This window comes from Panthera uncia, chromosome D4 (genome assembly GCF_023721935.1).
Source record: "Panthera uncia isolate 11264 chromosome D4, Puncia_PCG_1.0, whole genome shotgun sequence".
Lineage (NCBI taxonomy): Eukaryota > Metazoa > Chordata > Mammalia > Carnivora > Felidae > Panthera > Panthera uncia.
The window spans coordinates 39251402-39271619 of NC_064807.1; the positions used below are offsets into that span (position 1 = coordinate 39251402).

Genomic DNA, 20218 nt, shown 5'->3' on the forward strand with positions numbered 1-20218 from the left:
CTACGGACACTATGTCTCCCATTATTTCCTCTCACTATCCCATTCTCTTACCTAACCCTCCTTTCTCTCCTAAAACTGTGAGGCAAAGGAAATACCAGTGAATGGACTCAGACCCTTCCCCCAGCCTAGCTCATCACATCTTTAAGGTCTATGGCCTGAAGACAGCCCCTCAAACTCAGTTTCTTATACCATTTCGGATTCTGAGGACCAGTATCATCCTCTCTTGGTTTCCTTAAAGACTAGCTTTCTACGGCTTTAATATGCCCCCCTTTGGTGTCTAACTTCTATCTCCTTGTTGTCTTGACAGCACTAGAATGATCTTGTACTACACCATATACAGATCCCTCAAAAGATCCATTTTCTCACTCTGTCACTCATCGAGACCCTACATCCATAAGCATTTCTGAGAAAGATGAATTTCAGCAAACAGAACATCGATTTATGAAAGCATTATGGCTCTACTTTGGAATCAACACTGGCCCAATGCATTCCATTTTCTGCAGTTTTATCTTCGTAGAAACTGTTCACGATAGCTGCGACCAATAACGTTCACATCTTGGGTCAGGGGAAATTCCCAGCCACCAGTCATAATACAACTCTCCTTCCTTTACCCAGGAAAGCATAATAAAAGCAAGTAAAAGTGATGTCATTATAGAGAAATTTTTGAATTCATTCCCGTTTATTTGGTTAGAAAGTAAATCGCTTTCGGGGCCCCTGGGTGGCTCAGTTGATTAAGCGCTTGACTTTGCCTCAGGTCATGTTCTCACAGTTCATGGGTTCCAGTACCGCACCGGGCTCTCTGTTGTCAGTAAAGAGCCTGCTTTGGATCCTATGTCTCCCCCTCCCTCCACCTCTCCCCCTGTTTGCACACACACGCACTCTCTCTCTCAAAAATAAATATTAAAAAAAAAAAAAAAAGACCTACTGAAACCTTCAGAGTTTAGCCAACATAAATTTCCATAAAAACATTTCCTGACTGCATTGGTTTTGGTCTATTTTAAGGTTAATTTAATGAAAGTACCAAGAAATTGTAATTGAGATTTTTTAACTCTTAGAAGCATTTCAAGTATTCCTAAGAGAAGAATTTGATTCTATGAGCTTTATGACACACACCCATGTGCACACCACACAAACACACAGAACATTGTCTTGTGTAACTCTTACACTTGAAAGAGAGTCAGGTTTTTTTTCTTTTCTTCTTTCTGTTATTTTTTAAATGTTAATTCATTTTTTTTCATTTTTTTAACATTTACTCATTTTTGAGAGACAGATCGTGAGTGGGGGAGGGGCAGAGAGAGAGGGAGACACAGAATCTGAAGCAGGCTCCAGGCTCTGAGCTGTCAGCACAGAGCCTGACGTGGGGCTCGAACTCACAAACCGTGAGATCACGACCTGAGCTGAAGTCGGATGCTTAATCAACTGAGCCACCCAGGCACCCCTAACATTTATTCATTTTTGAGAGAGAGAGAGAGAGAGAGAGAGAGACAGACAGACAGCACGGGCAGGCAGAGAGAGAGGGAGACACAGAATCCAAAGCAGGCTCTAGACTCTGAGCTGTCAGCACAGAATCTGACACAGGCCGAAACCACAAACTGCGAGTCAGTTTATCACATTTGCTGGGCTTCTTCACCAACCAGATACTTGTGCCATGCCTCGGGGCAGGGCAGAGGAGGGGCAACCCCAGGGGCAGGCCTTCTTCCATAGCCCTTTTGAAAAAAGTTAATTCGGCAAATGACAGGTCCACCATTTCTCCTACATCCATATTGGGAAGCTCCCAAGTATAGTCACACATCTACCAAAGAGGGGGTTGGTCCCTATGCACAGAGGCACGAGGTATGGAGGCCAATTGGCTATCTCTGCTTCTCCCTTCCTCTCAATATCTAATGCTCTTTGATCTCTCTGATTTTAATATTCTCAGATCACACTCACTGTTTATGGGTCATGTAGAGGTAGGAGGGACAATCAGGAGCATTCCAGAGCCTCCTACTGTGGGGGTTCCAGAGGTGTCTGCCCCCATTTCTCAGTATCTCACCACATGTGGGCGCCATGCTAAGTGTTCCGACAGTTTACATACCTTTCGTTATCACAACAGTCCCCTGAATGTTCTCTAATAGTTGAGGAATCGGATGCAGAGAGGGTGTAAATGCCTCGCCCAGGGACCCAAGTGTCAGGCTCCAGAGCCCATGCTCTGTCCATGGACTGTGCTATAAAAGATCCAAAGGTGATCTTGAAGCCATTTTCTAGAACTTGAACTGTTACCTCTGGGAGGTCATTGTCCCTTTGCTCTTTCTGCTAAGGCTCAAACAAAAGAACGTGAGCGCAAACTACACGGCAAGAAAATTCGGGTAGACATGATAATAACGACACACTGAAACAGGGAGCTGGGAAACCAGCGACACTCCATCTTTAAGAGCACCTATAGAGGCAACAGCAACTGCCCATCTTTAGTTGTTTAGAGAAGACACAGGAGATCTTTCTTCTTTCAAGGTCAACTGATCCAAAGGGGAAAACTGAATCAAGGGAATACTAATTGCTAAGATTTAAGGTACTGGTTCTTCAGTGCCAGATTTTATTCCAGTGCTTTTCATTAGGGAATAAAACGAAGATCAGAAAAAAGCGAAGCACAATTTTTTCCTTGGAAAAGTAAACACTCTCCTCAAACTATTTTTTTAAGTTACAAACCATAAACCTCTATTTCACTAATTCTTTAGCTCTATGGGCAGTTAAAAAACTGTGTGGAGGGGTGGGCGAAGAAAGTGAAAATAATAAAAGCAATGCAAGGGTACAGCAGTGGAGAGGAGGGAGTAAGGAGAATATAGGAATAAAGGAGAAACACATTTAAAGGGGAGAAAGGAAGACAGAAAGACTCAGAAGGAGAGAACGGGAGAAAAAATGGAGACGCAAACTAATGAAGAGAGAAGACGAAGGAAAGGAAACCATGGTAAGATGATTTTTTTTTTTAAGTTTATTTTTTTATTGTAGGAGAGAGAGAGAGTGAGCAGGTGAGGGGCAGAGAGAGAAGGAGACAGAAAGAATCGCAAGCATGTTCCACGCCATCAGCACACAGCCAGACGCGGGGCTCCAACTCACGAACCATGAGATCATAACCTGAGCCGAAACCAAGAGTCGGACACGTAACTGATTGAGCCACCCAAGTGCACCAGAACACCATAGTAAGATTTTTACTTCACACTCTGCTGTTCAGTTAGGTTGTGAGTGCAACTTTAGGCCAAAATGTCAATGGCTTATTTCCTTCTACAATGCCTCGTTAACTGCTTAACCATTGTTCACAGGTCTCTAATGTCTCTTATTCAGTTTTCAGAGTCTTGGCACCAACTGATCTAACTACAGCAGCTATTTGGAAAAAAATATTGTTCGGACCACTCGCAGGGAGCCAGGGACTATCATTTTCATACTGAACAAAATCAAAATGAAAGACAAACTGACCAAGTCTGAAGCAACTTCAATACTACGTGAGGAAGCGAACTGGATTACACGGTTTACGCTTCGGTTCAATGCCAAAAAATAAAATTAAGTTAAAGCCATCAAGAAGCATAATATACTTGTGACGCATTCTCACATAAAAGCATACTCTTGGCTGGATTCTAGACTTCCTCCCTTTGCTACGTCTGTTCCTCAAGCTAGTCAGAGTCTATTTATCGTCCTTCTCTGCTCGATAAGTTCTTTTGGCCAGTCTCATCGCCTCCTTAACATCTCCAAGGTGTTAACTACATCATAACTGCAGCATAACAGCGACGTGGCTCTCCTAGCCTCATTGATCTTGGCTTCCCATTCATTACTATATTCCACCCTAAGTCAAGGTACTGAGGAATAGTAGCACACTTTTTTTTTTTTTAACTTTTTTTAACGTTTATTTATTTTTGAGACAGAGAGAGACAGAGCATGAATAGGGGAGGGGCAGAGAGAGAGGGAGACACAGAATCCGAAACAGGCTCCAGGCTCTGGGCCGTCAGCACAGAGCCCGACGCGGGGCTCGAACCCACGGACCGCGAGATCATGACCTGAGCCGAAGTCGGACGCTTAACCGACTGAGCCACCCAGGTGCCCCAGTAGCACACTTTTTAAGTTCAGTGGAAAATTCAGTCCAAGTACATCTCTGCAGGCAAGTTTACAGATTTGTATGACACAAAATGGAATTTTGGAAGCGGAGTCGAGATGTTGTGGAACAGTCAGGAAGTCACCAGATGTTACTGTTACAGAGACTATAAAATGCTTTCTTCTAAATGTGCATGTGATTAGATCTTGGGGGAGCTACTCTATCATTATAGTAATGGGTTTGTTTTTTTTTTTTCTTACAAAGTTGCATTTTTCCTACTCAAAGTCTCTTTTGACTAAATGAATTTCATATGTGTAATCAAAGCATTATGCATGTCATTGTACTTGGAGCTAATTTGAGCAATTTTTGTTAAAATTTGCCCACATGGTAAAGCACTCTTTGAAAACAATCTCATGAAAGAGACTTTTTAAAGTTATTATTTTAAACATAACCATGCATCTTTACTTCGGCTTCAGTATTTTTGCTCTTCAACCAAATGGGCATCCTTAGACACAGCACGTTTTTACATCACTGTGGGAATGACATTTTGGTTCTTAAGCAGTAACCAGAAGGTTGTATATTACACTACAAGAAAATGTTAAAACTTCAAAACCTCCTAGAAGTAAATAAATTTTTAAAATATTATTAATAGGGAAAAATTGAAAATAACTTCAAGAGTATTCATTCATTCACTCAGTGAGTGCCTACCTTGTGCTAGCTCTGTTCTAGGCACAGGAAAACCACAGGACAGGGCTTAGAACAGTCCCCATCTCATGAAGCTCTCATCCTAGAGGAATAGGAAATTGGTTACATAAATTTTGGTGTATTCAAAGAGTAGAATACTGTATGATCCTATTAATGATGTGGTACAAATATATTTATTAATTAAAGCGACATTCATAGCGTAGTAAATACATAGATAACAGATGATTACGATGTGATGACTTTTATTTCATATATATAGTAACATACGAGGTAACAATTATTTGTGAGAATTCTTGGTATCAAAGTTGTGGTTACAGAAAAATTATTCGAATTTTACTATAGGTTCTAAATACTTCACATAAATGATTTTCTCTTATCCTCAGTCCAACTTTGTGCGGAGCTTGGGGTTAATATCATATTAAGTCCATTTTTAAAACAAAAGAATGAGGATTGAGGCACAGAGAGATTAATTAGCTTGCCTAAAACCACACAGCTCGTTGGGATTTAAACCCAGGAAGTTTGGCTCTGGAGATGTGCGGTTTGAACAACGTGCTATCTTGACTCACGTGTGCTTAGGCTCATACTGTGTGAGTTCAAGTCCAGGCTAAGCTATTTGTCAGTCATAGGATCTTGAGCATGTTATTTAACCTCCTTAAGCCTTCACATCTTCCATTCTGAAATGCAGAAAACAGTAGCCACCCTATCACATACTGTTAACATGTGGATTCGGTGAGAAAATCTGTGTAATCCCCAGCACACAGGAAGTACTCAAAAAAATTACCTTCATCATCTTCATGATCATCATCTTCAAATTCTGGGGGAATAGATGCCCAAATATTAACAGCGGTACTCTCTAGAAGGTATAATCACAGAAGAGCTTCCTTTTCTTCTTTTCATTTAACAGCACTTCCTACTTTCTCCATAATATATATGTATTGTGTGGTTCACAAACTATGGGATATAAAGTAAAATTCACATTTCTCAATTGCTGCACGCAACAAACGTAATCATTTCTATAGAGATAGACACAATGCTAACAACGCTAAACTTTCACGGAACACATTCCATTTATCAGGCAGCACTTGGGTTGAGGAAAACATAAACATGAATAAGACATACAGCAAGCTCTAACAGATCTTACATTTTAATAGGCAGGGAAAATAGTATAAAGGGAGAAGTGTCAAGACATCAAGGGAGTATTTTAAGAGAGACACGCATACAATGTTATACGAGGCCACCAGAGACTGGAACCTGCCCAGGAAGCAAGAGAAGAATTCACACTGAAGTGGATGGAAGTGTGAGGCACAGGGATCAGGAAACATGTCCCCCCACTTCTCACAGGAAAAAACAGATTATAACTATAATATGAGAGAAGTGTCAAAAGTAACAAAAATCAGCTGCATAAACTATGGGCTGTATGTAAGTCACAGTTCTATTTATAAGGGACTTAAAATCTACCAGTGCCATATCTAAGCACTCTGTGCACCCCCCTGGCAATCACATCACCTCTCAGCATGACTACAGTTGAGCCTTTAGCCTAAGTCCTAAAAATGAGTAGGAACTTTCTAAGTGGATAAGTTGGGCTGGGAGCATGGGAGACTTTTCTGGACAAATTAACTGAAGGTGGCGGGGGTTGGGGGGGGGTTGGAAATGACACAGAGTTCTTAGAGAAAAGATGCAGGGACAAAAAGGAGCCTGACCCCTGGGAGGTGTCCATATATGAGGAGGACTGATAGGAAGAAAGATGATAGGTCTTATTTGAATTCCCAGAAAGCCATGGATGAGAGAAAAGGGGGGCTGGCAAGACAGAAGAGTCCTCATGGGGACATGAGCAGGTAGATCATAGATGGGCATGTTTCATTCTCATGCCCTACCACTCCCTGAGAGAGCAGTATTGACCAGAAACTCTCCCTCTGATCAAAAAAAGTGAAAATCTAAAGATAAAGCGTGATTACCAGTGGAGCAAACTGATTTTGGATGTTACTTGGATCCTGTGGCTCATATATTGTTATTCTTTCAATTCCTGAAGAGATGTTTATTTTTTTTTTAAAGACAAATAAAACTCTCACACTATCTTAACAAATTAAACATAAAATCTCCAAGGTAGTCAACTGGGAGAGTTTCTCAACATAAGGGCAAACGTTGGAACTACATCAATGACTTAATACAAATCACTACGATAAATGGGAACACTTCCAGAAGTAAAACATGTAGAAGTCCTGAACAGGTAATTTACACACACACACACACACACACACACACACACACACACACACACACACAAAGTATAAATGTGTAATAAACATAAAAAGATTAGGATTTTCCTCAGTAATAGAAGAAATGTAAATTAAAACAATAATAGAGGTGTCTGGGTGGCCATCAGTTAAGTGTTTAGCTCTTTGATTTTGGTTCAGGTCATGATCTCACAGTTTGTAAGTTCAAGTCCTGCACCAGGCTCTACGCTGACAGGATGGAGCCTGCTTGGGATTCTCTCTCTCTCTCTCTCTCTCTCTCTCTCCCTCTCCCCCTCCCTCTCCCTCTCTCCCTCTCTCTCCAAATAAATAAATAAACAAACAAAAACAGTGAAGTACCACTGTTTTTTCTATGAAATTGAAAATACTTTAAAAATTATAAGAGCCAATGGTAGTATTAAGGGAAATTTACAGAATAGTTTGATAATAGGTGTAAAAAATGCATACACTTTGACCCAACAATTTCACTTCTAGGAATGTATTATAAGGAAACTAATAAGGATATACATAAAAATTTATGGCAAAGATATTCACTACAAAATTATTTTTTTCAAAAAAGAAAATTTATAGGGCTCCCAGGTGGCTCAGTTGGTTAAGCATCCAACTCTTGATTTCGGCTCAAGTCATGATCTCACAGTTCATGAGATCAAGCCCCACATCATGCTTGGTACTGACAGCACGACGCCTGCTTGGGATTCTCTCTCCCTCTCTCTCTGCCCCTCCCCTGCTTATTCTCTCTCTCCCTCAAAGTAAATAAATTTTAAAAGAAAATAATATTTAGAAACAATTTAAATGTCCAATAATCAGTGACGAATGAACTGAATAAATTATATTATCTTTAACTTTTTCCTTTCAAATAATTTTAGACTTACCAAAAAATTGTTTAACAGAACAAAGAGGTCTTTATAATAACTTTGAAACAAATTCTGGGGGTGTCTGGGTGGTTCATTCGGTTAAGCACTCAACTCTTGATTTTGGCTCAGGTCACACAATCTTATGGTTCTGGTTCACGAGTTTGTGCTCTGTGCTAACAATACGGAGCACACTTGGGATTCTTGGTCTCCTCCCTCTCTGCCCTTCTCTCTCTCTCTCTCTCTCTCTCTCTTTCTCTTTCTCAAAAATAAACTTAAAAAAAAAAAGCAAATTCAGACTAAATTTCTAGTGCCTAGAAAGGCGTTTTGGTTAGAGATTTCTAAATGGCCAAGGGGAATCTACCTACCAATTCTGGGTCATTTTTGTGGGAAGAGTGTGGATGAAGTGCACTTCTGACATGCTCAGAAACGCAATGGTCATATTGACTTTGTCCACGCTAGTGTAAGGCCATGAACTCCCGTACTGCTGATGGCTTCGTTATAAAATAGTCATACTGTAGGTGTTGCTGCCTGTAGAGGAAAGTTGGGGAAACATAAATGATCAAACAATGTTCAGATAAAGATTTGGAAAAGTACAAACCAGTGAAATTGACAACCGATGCCCAGGAAAATTCTAGAATTGACTATCACTGAGAATTTGGACAATTTTATTTAAAAAGATAGCACCACTGTAAGTCAACATGGACTAACAAAAATGAATCAGTCCAGATAAACCTCTTTGACTTTTGACAGAGGGCCTCAAGAGTCATAGAACAAGAAACTATCAGTTACACTAAATCTAGATCTCATCGAAGAATTTTGTCTTTCTTTATATCTGTGACCAGCAGCAAATATGCTCATTGACTTATTAAAGCATTTATAATTTATTAAATGTATTTGTGTCAACATAGCCCACTCTCATCTTTTTATTCCTTACACAATGTGCAGATACAGTAGGTACTCCATAAATGCTTGCTAAGTTAATGAGTAAATGATGCTACATATTAATTTTTGTTGGCAATTTTAGTGAATGCTTCAATGGAAGGTTAGTTTTAGAGAAAAGGTCCTAAAAGATAATTGTGAACAAAGGGCTCTGATTTCCTTTAGTAGTGGAAGGGGAAATTGAGTTTTCCTCTCTAGTCCCTAGATGAGAAAAAAATATATTTCAGACTGGGTCAGATGAGGGGAGGGATCTGTTAGTGCTTATAAAACAAACACTTGGGGTTCCAGTATAGTCAATCAGTCCACAATTACTTGCACCCCTTTTCCAAATCCCAAACCCTGGGAGGTGTTAACCCAGCTCACTGTCCCTAACGTCCTTGGAAGTCAATTTTTCAGGATAATAAGATTTAGTATGATCTGAACTATAACAAGATAGTAAGGGACATGAATAAGGGAGAAGAGAGGCACGTGATGTGATCAGCTTGGGTCTCAGAAACCTAAAAAAATGTCCTCCTCTCATTTAGATAGCCAGTATGGTTAGCTTTGCCTCATTTGCTTATACTTTTCTAGATTGAAACTAAGTACTAAGTATATGTTTACCTTCTGAAATGCTGCCATTTTAATAATTCCAACTCTGTGCCAGAGAACCAAAGTCCTGATTTTCTAACCACCTTGCTGGTGGTTAAATATTTGTAGGAGTGTTGAGCTTAAAAAAGAAAGGGAAGGGAAGGGAAGGGAAAGGAAGGGAAGGGAAGGGAAGGGAAGGGAAGGGAAGGGAAGGGAAGGGAAGAACAGATTTCAGGTCTTTAAATGAAAGGAAACAGCTAATCTTCTTAAATGTTTCAGTTAGAACATAAATTACAGGTAACTCCCACCATAAACACAGCTGCACTATCTCGTCTTGTGACATTAAAGACAAACACTCTTCTGTCAGGATCTCAGGAAAAGCAGAAGTCTGCCTTTGTGGGGAGCAAATTAAAACAGTTCTGTTGGCATCCCCAAAATGCAGTGTGTTTGAAGATGTGGGCAAACAACTCCTCCCTCCCATCCACTCTCTCTCTGGCTTTGAGATAAGTAGAAACATTTCCTTTAAACAGCTTCTACATGAAAGGCAAGGCTTTCCAGCTGGAATGAGAGCCTATGTGTCAATGACAAACACATGCACTGAATGTCAACAACACAACAGTTTGAAACATTACAGGAAGCGCCTTGAATGACTCTGTTCACTGTAGGCCTGACTGGCCATGCTGTTGAGATATAATTATAAAGGGCCCATAGGCACAGCTCCAGAGCTGGGCCCCATACGAGCAGAGGCTGGGCTGAGCTAGTATAAAGGGGCAGCTGACAAAGTAACTCATTCTTGAATACCTCAGATAATCTCAGTGTCACTGAGACAGTTTCAAAGCACCTAAGGTAAATTAAAATTAAAATGAGGCCATTTTGTATTGATTTTTTAAAATAGAACTATGGCTTTGACCTCTCTAAATGCAATGGCCAGAAATAGAAAGAGGAAGGGAGAAAAGAAGAAAGCAGAAGAGCTAATCCTACCAAATATTGGGCTAGAATCACAGAATGTTAGATCTAAATAGAACATTAATGGTATAATTCAGTGGTTCTCAAGCCTCGTTGCATCTCAAAATTACCTGAAGAGATTAGGAAGAGTGAGATAGATACATAGACACATAGACACACAGACAGAAAGACATTCCTCCCATTCCCCACCTCCATGAATCTGATGGACTTGAACTAGGGTAGGGTTAGGGCATAGGTATAGTTTAAGCTCTTGGGCAGAGAATTTGCTAGTAAATTCAGGGCGGATAAACAGTGATTACACAAAAAAAGTGTGTTCAGGGCTAGGATACCGAGGTTTCGGATGCTACAGAATCACAGACAAGGTATCACAGGCTAGAAGGAAGTTGTGATAGGCTGCTTAAATTGACCTTTAGGAAAGATGTCAAGGAAAAGAGAGGCAGAAATAAAACCGTACAGGTAGACAAGGCTATATGGCATGCTAAGGAGTTTGGTGATTATCCAAAGACATTTGGAAGCCGGTGCGAGACTTTAAACACGGAATGTCATGGACATCTGTTGTGTTTGCCTGCCAAGGCTCCCTTTTCCTCTCTGGCTAACAAGGGAACCCATTCACGGGGTTTGGGTGGGGCTGACTCCATCCTCCACATCACAGGGATGGATGGGTAATCCAGGTCAGCCCAACGAAAGGCCCCATCAGTGATTGAGTCATCAATAGGCGTGTGGTCTTCCTTGGGACCATTTTGCCAAAACCGTGTGGGAAGATGTTCTGTTTCTGCCTGGTCATGCCGCTGGTAGAATCTGAGTCCTGGCCTGCCAGTGACCAACACACCCAGCAGTGGGTATATCTGAAACTCTAGGTCCAGCCTGGGCTCCCATCAAACTCCTATCTTTGGATTTCCCAGTGAGATGCGCCAACAAATTTCCTGATTTGCTTAATGTAGTTTAAGTTTCACTCGCCCGCAAACAAACAAAAAACCTGACTAACGTAGGAGCATTATTGGGAGTTAGAAAAACCAAGCCAACTGCCGGGTGGAGAATGACATACCATTTCAGAGGCCATCTCAGTAATGCAGGTGAGAGATAATGAAGGCCGGACCTAGGCCATGAAGATGGTGAGGAGGTGATGAAAGACAGAGAGACAGAAGGAGAGAAGGGCCTCACCATGATGTTTGGGAGGTGACTGATGGCAAAAGAAAAAAAGAATCACCAGATTTATGAAAATATTCATGGAATGGTTACTGTGCATAAAATGGGACAAATACCTCAGGAGGAAGTTGTGAGAATCCAACGAGTTGATACATATAAAGAACAGGCCTCCATTGCTTCCAGTAACCAGGGTCAGTGTAAGAGCTAACTTGAGTTATGATAGCTACATTTTGATGTCTTTGGTTCTGCAGGCAGTTTCCCAGTCACTTTCTATTCCAGTATTGCTTGATGCATTTTGAGGTATCCTGCAAAAAAAAAGTTACAAAAATAGGAATTGATCTAATGAATATTTCAGGAAGAAACTCTTTTCCAAATCTGTCAGCAAGCCCATCTCCTTATATATGATGATGTGATATTCATAATGACTTCATAATTTAGAAGAAACACATTCTATTGAGAACTACTTGCTTTTAAAGACAATTTCAGGGTGCCTGGGTGGCTCAGTCGGTTAAGCATTCAACTTCGGCTCAGGTCGTGGGCTCACGGTTCGTGGGTTCAAGTCCCGCGTCAGGTCCTGTGCTGACAGCTCAGGGCCTGGAACCTGCTTCAGATTCTGTGTCTCCCCCCTCTCTCTGTTCCTCCCCTGCTCATGCTCTGTCTCTCTCTCTCTCAAAAATAAATAAACATTAAAAAAAAATTTAAAGACAGTTTCATTAACTTAAGCTACTATAAAGTAATACCCAGGGCTAAAAGAATCAGGTTCAGTAAAAATAAATGATGTGCTTCTAGAGATTCTTGTAGACCTCATTTCAAAAATATGAAAAGGGGGGTGCCTGGATGGCTCAGTCGGCTGGGCATCTAACTCTTGATCTTGGCTCAGGTCATGATCTCATGATTTGTAAATTCAACCCCCACTGACAGCATGGAGCCTGCTTGGGATTCAGTCTCTCTCCCTCTCTCTGCCCCTTCCCCCCTTGCGCACTCTCTTTCTCTCTCTCTGAAAATAAATAAATAAACTTTAAAAAAAGAAAAGGAAAACCATTCGTGCCTGCTCTTAGATGAATTTGCTAACAGAAGATTAATGGACAGAAGTATTGGAAATTCATAAAAAATAAAGACAGTTTAATTTCAGTGAAATACCAGCAATTAGGTATAATTGACACAAGTAGAAAGCCTAATACAATGCCTCAGAGAGACCCCAAGAGATCTAAGACCATGTACCAAGGGGATCAATGTACCAAGGTATCAATACTGGGCCCCTAAAATCAAACGACCAGTTTTATTTTTTTAAATATCTTTCTATGTTTATTTATTTTTTAGAGAGAGACAGAGTATGAGTGAGGGAGGGACAGAGAGAAAGGGAGATGCAGAATCTGAAGCAGCCTCAGGCTCTGGGCTGTCAGCACAGAGCCTGATGCAGGGCTCGAACCCACGAACCACGAGATCATAACCTGTGCCAAAGTCGGACGCTTAACCAACTGGGCCACCCAGGCACCCCACACCTCCAGTTGGAGAAACGAGTTCCTACAAGCTCAGTAGGCTCACTGTATTGTTCAAGGTAAGTGAAGAAGTCACTGGGAGACTGGCAGAGATCACGAACACTGCAACATGGTACACATTGGCAAGAAATGTTTCTTTAACATAAAGCAAGACAGCTTCATCTCCGTGCTTGCTCATCGGCGTAGAGCGCTCAGTGTTATCTATGCAGGAAAATCCAAAAAAAAAAAGTTATTCTCCTATCTATTTTGCCCCATGCCTCCTGTTATTCAGTAAGATATGTCAGCCACCTCTGGGTGTGCACCAAAACATTTCTTCACAAGGTATCGATGTATACCAAAAACAACAACAACAAAACACAAATGAACAGAGAAACTCTATTTCAGCTGGATCCGTCAGGTTTGTGTCATACAGACACAGACAGATGTTTCCACATGGGGGCATTGGATATTATTTCTTGACTAGTTTCATTATCTCTTTTTCATCGTTGCATGGCATTTAAATGTTGTCGCCCTTCTATTGATTTTAGCTTCCGCATGCAACGATCATGGACCAGAATCCTTCACCAGGTTCAGAAAAACCCAGACCCAGACAACCGTAAGATAGCCTAGTCCCACCATGGGTTAGGGCAGGAATCCCTCCCACATCCTCGTCGAGTGATTCCTCTGCCTCTGGTTACCACTTCCAAGGGTGGGAAACAATCCTACCCATGCTACATTCTGAGGCATCCTTTCACATTTTCCCTTTTGTAGAAGTCCTATCCCTTACAATACTACTTTCTGAGGAATATTTCTTCTCTCTATAAGCTACCAAGTAAAGAGGTACTCTCCAAATCCCCTAGGCTGGAGGCCAGCTTGCTGTCGTTACAGGTATGATTTTTGAGATGCAGGCAGATAACGCTCAGATTGCTAAAGCAGAGCTTCGCAATCCCCCCCTCCCGAGAATCAAATGAAAGAGTTCTCTGAAGCTTTCTCTACAAATGCCCTCCATGAAGTACAAAAATACTGCCTATTTCTGTAGCTGCTCCCACTCTCCCTACCCTGAAATTTCTTGTCTACATCTACTTAGTCCTGCTATCTCAGAGCCAAAGTCAGTAAAGGTTCCTCTTCACTACAGATTCTACAGAGAAACACTGATGCTGAATAATTTTCATCTTGACTCACATACTATGCATAGAGGCATCAGTTTTTAGCTAGAGTCAGGGATGATTCAATAATCACCTAAGGCTTTTGTTCTTAAACGTCTGTGGAGCCCTTTGAGAAATGCACGAAAGCTATGGCTCCTCTCGCCAGAAAAAAAAAAAAAATGTATAGATCTTACATGTAAAATTTCAGAGTCAAAGGACACCCACTGGGGGAAGTCCTATGGGTAAGAATGTTAATCCAGGCCAAGCTTTACCCCTGAGAGGTAAGAAAAATAAGAAACATAAAGACAAATTACTGGGGTGCCTGGGTGGCTTAGTTGGTTAAGTGTCCGGCTTTTGATTTCAGCTTAGGTCGTGATCTCACACTTCATGAGATCAAGTCCCCCACTGGGTTCTATGCTGACAGCACAGAGCCTGCTTGAGATTCTCTCTCTCCCTCCCTCTCTCTCTGCCCCTGCCCTGCATACTCTCTCTCTTTCTCACTCTGTCTCAAAATAAATAAACATTTAAAAAAAGACAAATTACTTGTCCAAGATCTTAACACTTAATAGTGGCAAGGCTTGCATTACACTCAGGGTCTCCTGATTGATTCCTGGTCTGGTGCCCTTTCTACCACCTCATGTTCTTGCTTATGTTGGAGGATAAAATGTTATTAAAAATTGGGCAGAAAGTGGAACTGTGATTCAGTTGCAACAAAGGCCTCGGCCAAACCCTGTAAGGAACTCTGGAACCAGGGTCACCATTCATAGTTGTCCTCACTTGAGGCAGGGGTGGAGGGTGAGATAGGTAGCCTAGACCCCTATCTTCCATATCAATAGATATGAGCTGCCTAGAAGACACGTGACCTTGGACTAGGAAGAACTCTTCAGGGCCTCGGTTGAGAATTGCCAGCCATCAATACTCCCAGCAGGACAGTGGAATGAGAACCTCTGTTCCAGGGAGGGGGGATTCTGGGCAGGACACCATCACTTCCGCTGCAGTGGGCTTGGAAACATTTGCAACTAGCCTCCTATTTCTTTTCAAACAACCCTCAAAATTTTAGGGTAACATTTCCTCTCTCCCTTTTCTTCTCATAGAACTATAATCAGCCCATGGACCATCAAGATCAGGAAAAAAAAAAAAGCAACTACAATATCCCAAATATATCTGAACTATGGTTAGGACTCCTCTAAACACTATAATGACAATTGACCTTGACAAAATCAGGGAAGTCCATTTCCAAAAATAGTCTCTGGAGGATCCCAAAAGTAATGGAATGAAATTCATTGAGCAATGCACTGTTTCGCTTTATAGCCTTTCCATTTGTCATACAAATTATAATGAATACTTATTTCTTGATTTACATTTCGGCCTCCACACAATTTGCAGCTCCTGCCATGTTTACATGCACCATCTGGAAGAACTAATGAGCCCAGGAGCACCAGAAATTATAACTTGCTTTGACTAAACCTAGAAGATTTTTACTGGCAATAAAATGATTTTGCTTTTTTTTTCTTTCTGGATTTGAAAGGAGATTAAAACAGGAGTTTCACTGAGTATAGGGCAGAAATATGCAAAGCTAATTTTAATAGAATGAACCTGAAGGCATCTGGCATTACTAATCAATTCAGAATAATTTAGTCATAATAGCAATAGTCTCATGATAGAAAGTCTCTTCTGACACTGAAATTCTTAAAAACGATTACCTAGCCTATATGCAAATGTTGCCGTGGGTCTCAGTGGGCATAAGAGGGCCCACACACAGGAATGCTAAACAGCAGGGTCCAAGAACTTGGACTCTAGCCTCCCTTGGGCCTGGGCCTCGCTCTGGAACCTGCTGTTCATAGGACTCTGGATAAGTTACTTAGTTTCTTTAGATATTAGATGCCTTGTATATGAAACAGGGATAGTAGTAGGAACTATGTAATGGGGTGCCGTGAGAATTAAATGAAGTAATACAAGTGAATTTAGTTGAACTATTAGGGTATTGACCTTTAAGAAGTGCTTAATCACTGTTAGAAGTTGTCATTTTCTGTCTTTAGAGAGTTTGCCAAAAATATATAACATATATTACATATGTCCTATATCTAGATAGATAGACAGATACCATGTATATATTGTATATATGTAATCTTCTTTCAAAGGCAATTTAGTCTTTCTTGGGTCAAAGTTGCCCTGGGTGGAGAGTAATTAAATAATCTATACACTTGCTTGGTCCCAGTGCTTGTTTTTGTCCCATGACATGTGAAGTTCTTCTGGTTAGTCCTGGTCTAGCCATCCAAGTCCAATGGATTCCAAGAAATGTAAGTAGGTATACAGATGGGGCCAACTGCTTAGCAGACATTTCACATTCTATTCTTCTTAAAAGCTAAATTTAGAAAAGGAAACAAGTGACTGTCCTAACCATTTCTCTTGCCATGGCAAACATCTCCCCCAATGGCAAAGTGAAGGAAGGAGGCGAATATTAGGACTACCCACGAAATCCAAAAAGATGTATTGTAGTCCTTGGAAGGCTCTTCTAAAATTAATATACTTGACTTAGCATGTTAGCATTGATGTAATTTTGTAGTTTTTTGTAAAATACTATTTATTTATGATTATAAAATGAAAAATTGTATACTGCATAAAATGTCTTAAACTTTGAAGGAAGATAACAGAAATCACCCAAACCCTACAATTTGTGGAGGCTGAACACCTAACACATTGATGGGCTTTCTGGTGTTTTTCCTGTGCACAAATAGAGTTGTTTTTTATTTGGTTTTCAGAATTGTGATCATACTGCCTGTTTAGTATTTGACCCTACTTTTGCCATTTATATTACATGTAAACACCAGTATCTTTACACACTTTTTGAAAATATGACTTTAGCAATACGTAGTATCTCTTAACTTAAATTCCCTTTATGAATCATTGGTTGTTTTTAAATTTTTTACTGTAAAAAACAGCTTCAATAAATATATTTACATATTAATTTTTATTCAAATATCTGATTTTTTTAATAGAAAACTAGAAATGGAATTACTACAATGACTGTATTTTTAAGCCAATTATTGTCCATTAATTGCTCTCCAAAAGGACAATACCAGCTTATATCCCCATCAGCAATGCATAAGTACCTACCGTACCAAACCTCTGCCCACGCCAAATTTTAAACCTTTTCAAATTGAAAGAGTATCTGATAAAAATAATTGATATCTTGGCAATAAGAATATTTTAATTACCTAAATTAAAATTTTAATTTAATTGAATTTTTAATTCTAAACTAAAATGTGAAAGTGAAGTCATGACAATTAGATCAACGTTTAATTATATTTTCTACTTGGGTGAGTCTTGTGGTTGAATTCTCTGTTGCCACCATCACTAGTTTCTGAGTCTCTGGAGGGAAGCAAAGGGTTTTAGGCACCTCCCTTACCACCAAGCACCGTGTCTGCATGCAATTCATGCTCAACAATTATTTGTGGCATGCAGCTGGTTGTGTTACCCAGCCTTTATGGTGACATCAGCCCATCTTGTGAAAAGAGGCAGCTACAGATAACAAAACTCAGAAATGCCTACCTCCCCATCATCAGAGTCTTATATGGATCAGAGAAAAATTAAAACAAACCACAGAAAAATGGCTCTGCAGTGATAACATGGTACATCGTAGGCTAGAGCAAGAGCTTTCCTACTTCTTTTGACCATGACCCATGATAAGAAAAACATTTCCCTCATGACTCAGCACACACAAACATATAGAGATATATAATAAAAATAAATACCACACATTTCTCTTACTATCTATGATGCACTCCGGTGTTTTCTATTCTATTTCCATTTTTAAGGAATGTTCATTACAAGTCACCAAATTATTTCACCGTATAAGATGTGGAAACAACTCAGCCGGGCAGGATCAGAACTGGCTCCAAGCTGCGTGGCAGCCTCAGAGGCCGTCAGCTCCCATACCTTTCAGGGGTTAGGGAGACCTTCCTTGACCCTCCGCTGCCCCTCCCCATGTGGGCACGTCTGTGGAGGATGCTTTCATTCTGTGTGGTCTCACTGCTGTGCCCGTGTTTCCTTAGGCCACAGATCCAGGCAGTAGTTGGCACCCTGGACCAGTGTTGCAGTCTGGCTTGTGGTTCTAGGCCATGCAATGACAATAAACCTTTAATTATTAAAGACGAAACTTACACAGTGAGAATGGATGGCAACTGTAATCAACCAGAATAATGAAAACCGTCAGGAAAGAGGCATAGATTTCACATCAAGGTCTCAGATGCAACAAAATTAGTTTGTTCTAAAAATCAGAGCAACTCAGAAGTAGAAGACTTCTAGCTTTATCACATACCAAACGTCAGTGTCCCTCACTGATTGCTGAAGGCCACAACACCCTCAAAGGATGCCGGGAGCCCCTTTCTTCTTAGACGTTCTAGCATCCACCTCCTGACTCTGCGATTCACAACCACTCAACCCTCCCTACTGTCTGGGACGCAGATTTGGCAGTGGGAGCTGGAGCAACGTCTTGGACCAGAAAATAGAAGCTGATAGAACAACAAGAAAGGAGATGCCATAAAGTTGTCTCATCAACCCTGAAGCACGTCCTCTGTTATGCAGAAGGGACACAAGCTTCTATCCTGTTGAAGCCACCTTACTGTGTCCTTTGCTACAACAGCTGAATCTGTATCACAACTAATTCGTGATCCGGTCACATCATGAAATAACAGAGTCCATTACGTGAACCCCAATCTGTATGGATCTAAAGCCCAGGTTCTTATGGACTACACAGTGCCACCCGCAAAAACCAAACGGAGAAGGTGTATCAGAAGGAGGTCAGGCTGGTGTCCAGAGAGTGCTAAACGCAAACGAATGTTCACTCTTCAATGCCTAGAACAAACCTGTGCCACGTCATGCTGAAAGCTCAGGCCTCCTGGTCTTGAATTAAAAGCCAATAAACAGCTAGAAGGACAGAGAGGCATTCCACAAACCCCCATTATGCAAGCACGATTCTGACAGTTGCAGATCAGAGCTGGACTCAGGTTTGCCGTGGGAAGCAACCACTCACTGTCAACGGCCCATGGAGATAACACTGTGTCTCTGACACTTCCCAGCTGAAGTCCCAAGAGGCGGCACCGGGACTGTGGGTACCTCCCATCCCACTCACCAAAGGCATTGCTACCACCCGGTTCCCAGTAGCACCCTGGAGCCTGACCTTGGAAAGAAGCCTGTCTAAAATCTACACTTTGAAAGAACCAAATCTGGCTTGCTTCAAGGACCTGAGTCCTTGCAAGCAGCACTCGTCAGCAGGAAAGCCTCACTTTCCATCATGAGTGGAATTGGGGAGCGTTAGTTTGCTTTAGCGGAAACAAACAAACAAATGCCGGAAGTCCTGCTTTTCGCCCTGAAAGATTTTCAAATCCAGCCAAGTAAGCACTCTTCCCCTGTTTTAACTGATGCCCTGCCTGCACCCTCACCCCCTTCCCTGCCACCTTGCCACCCTGGAACACTGTGCAGAAACATAAACAGGGGGATCTGGAAGAAATTACAGAAATTTCTCTTGTTCCTGTGGACCTGAAGGAATCACTGAAATCAAGTCTGACCCCAATGTCAGAACTAAGGACCACATGTCACAGCCAAGCAGCAAGGCTTCCCAACGCCATCAGCCCAGCTGTTTGTCCCTGTGGAAGAATGTAAGGCCGAGAACAGTTTCCAGCCAGCCCGTGGGCAGAAACAGAAACCCAACACCCCAGAGAAAGTCCCGATTCCCTGTAAACAAAGAAGGGAAGAACTGTTCATTACAGCCACTGAAGTCTTTTAATATCAGGCTCCAAGTATGTCAGGCACACCACACAAATTTAGCTTCACCACCTGTTCCGGAAAAGAAACACCCTTGCCAAAATCCCCCTAAAAGCGCATAGATATTCTCAGTGTGGATTAGCTGGGAGCCTTTTCAAATATGTTCTATATTAGAGTTTGTAAACTGGGCACTGGATGTACACCACATGGCTGCCGTGTAAGACATGTGAAGTTTTTGTTCTGTGTCTTAAAAAAAAAATCACACTCCTTTGCTTTACAGTTTTTAGACAAAATTTGACAAAGTGGTAAGAAGTCCTAAAAAAAAAAAATACCTACTTTGGAT

The 20218-nt window shown here is 41.2% G+C and overlaps 1 long non-coding RNA gene across 1 annotated transcript; it reads right to left on the bottom strand.

Moving 5' to 3' along the window:
- Window positions 1–3698: 3698 nt before the first annotated feature.
- LOC125925883 (uncharacterized) lies at window positions 3699–11787 on the bottom strand. Its single transcript, XR_007458919.1, has 4 exons — window positions 11603–11787; window positions 8234–8396; window positions 5544–5713; window positions 3699–4844 (listed from the first exon to the last, which is right to left on the bottom strand). It is a non-coding gene; the product is annotated as an uncharacterized LOC125925883 (long non-coding RNA).
- Window positions 11788–20218: the final 8431 nt, after the last annotated feature.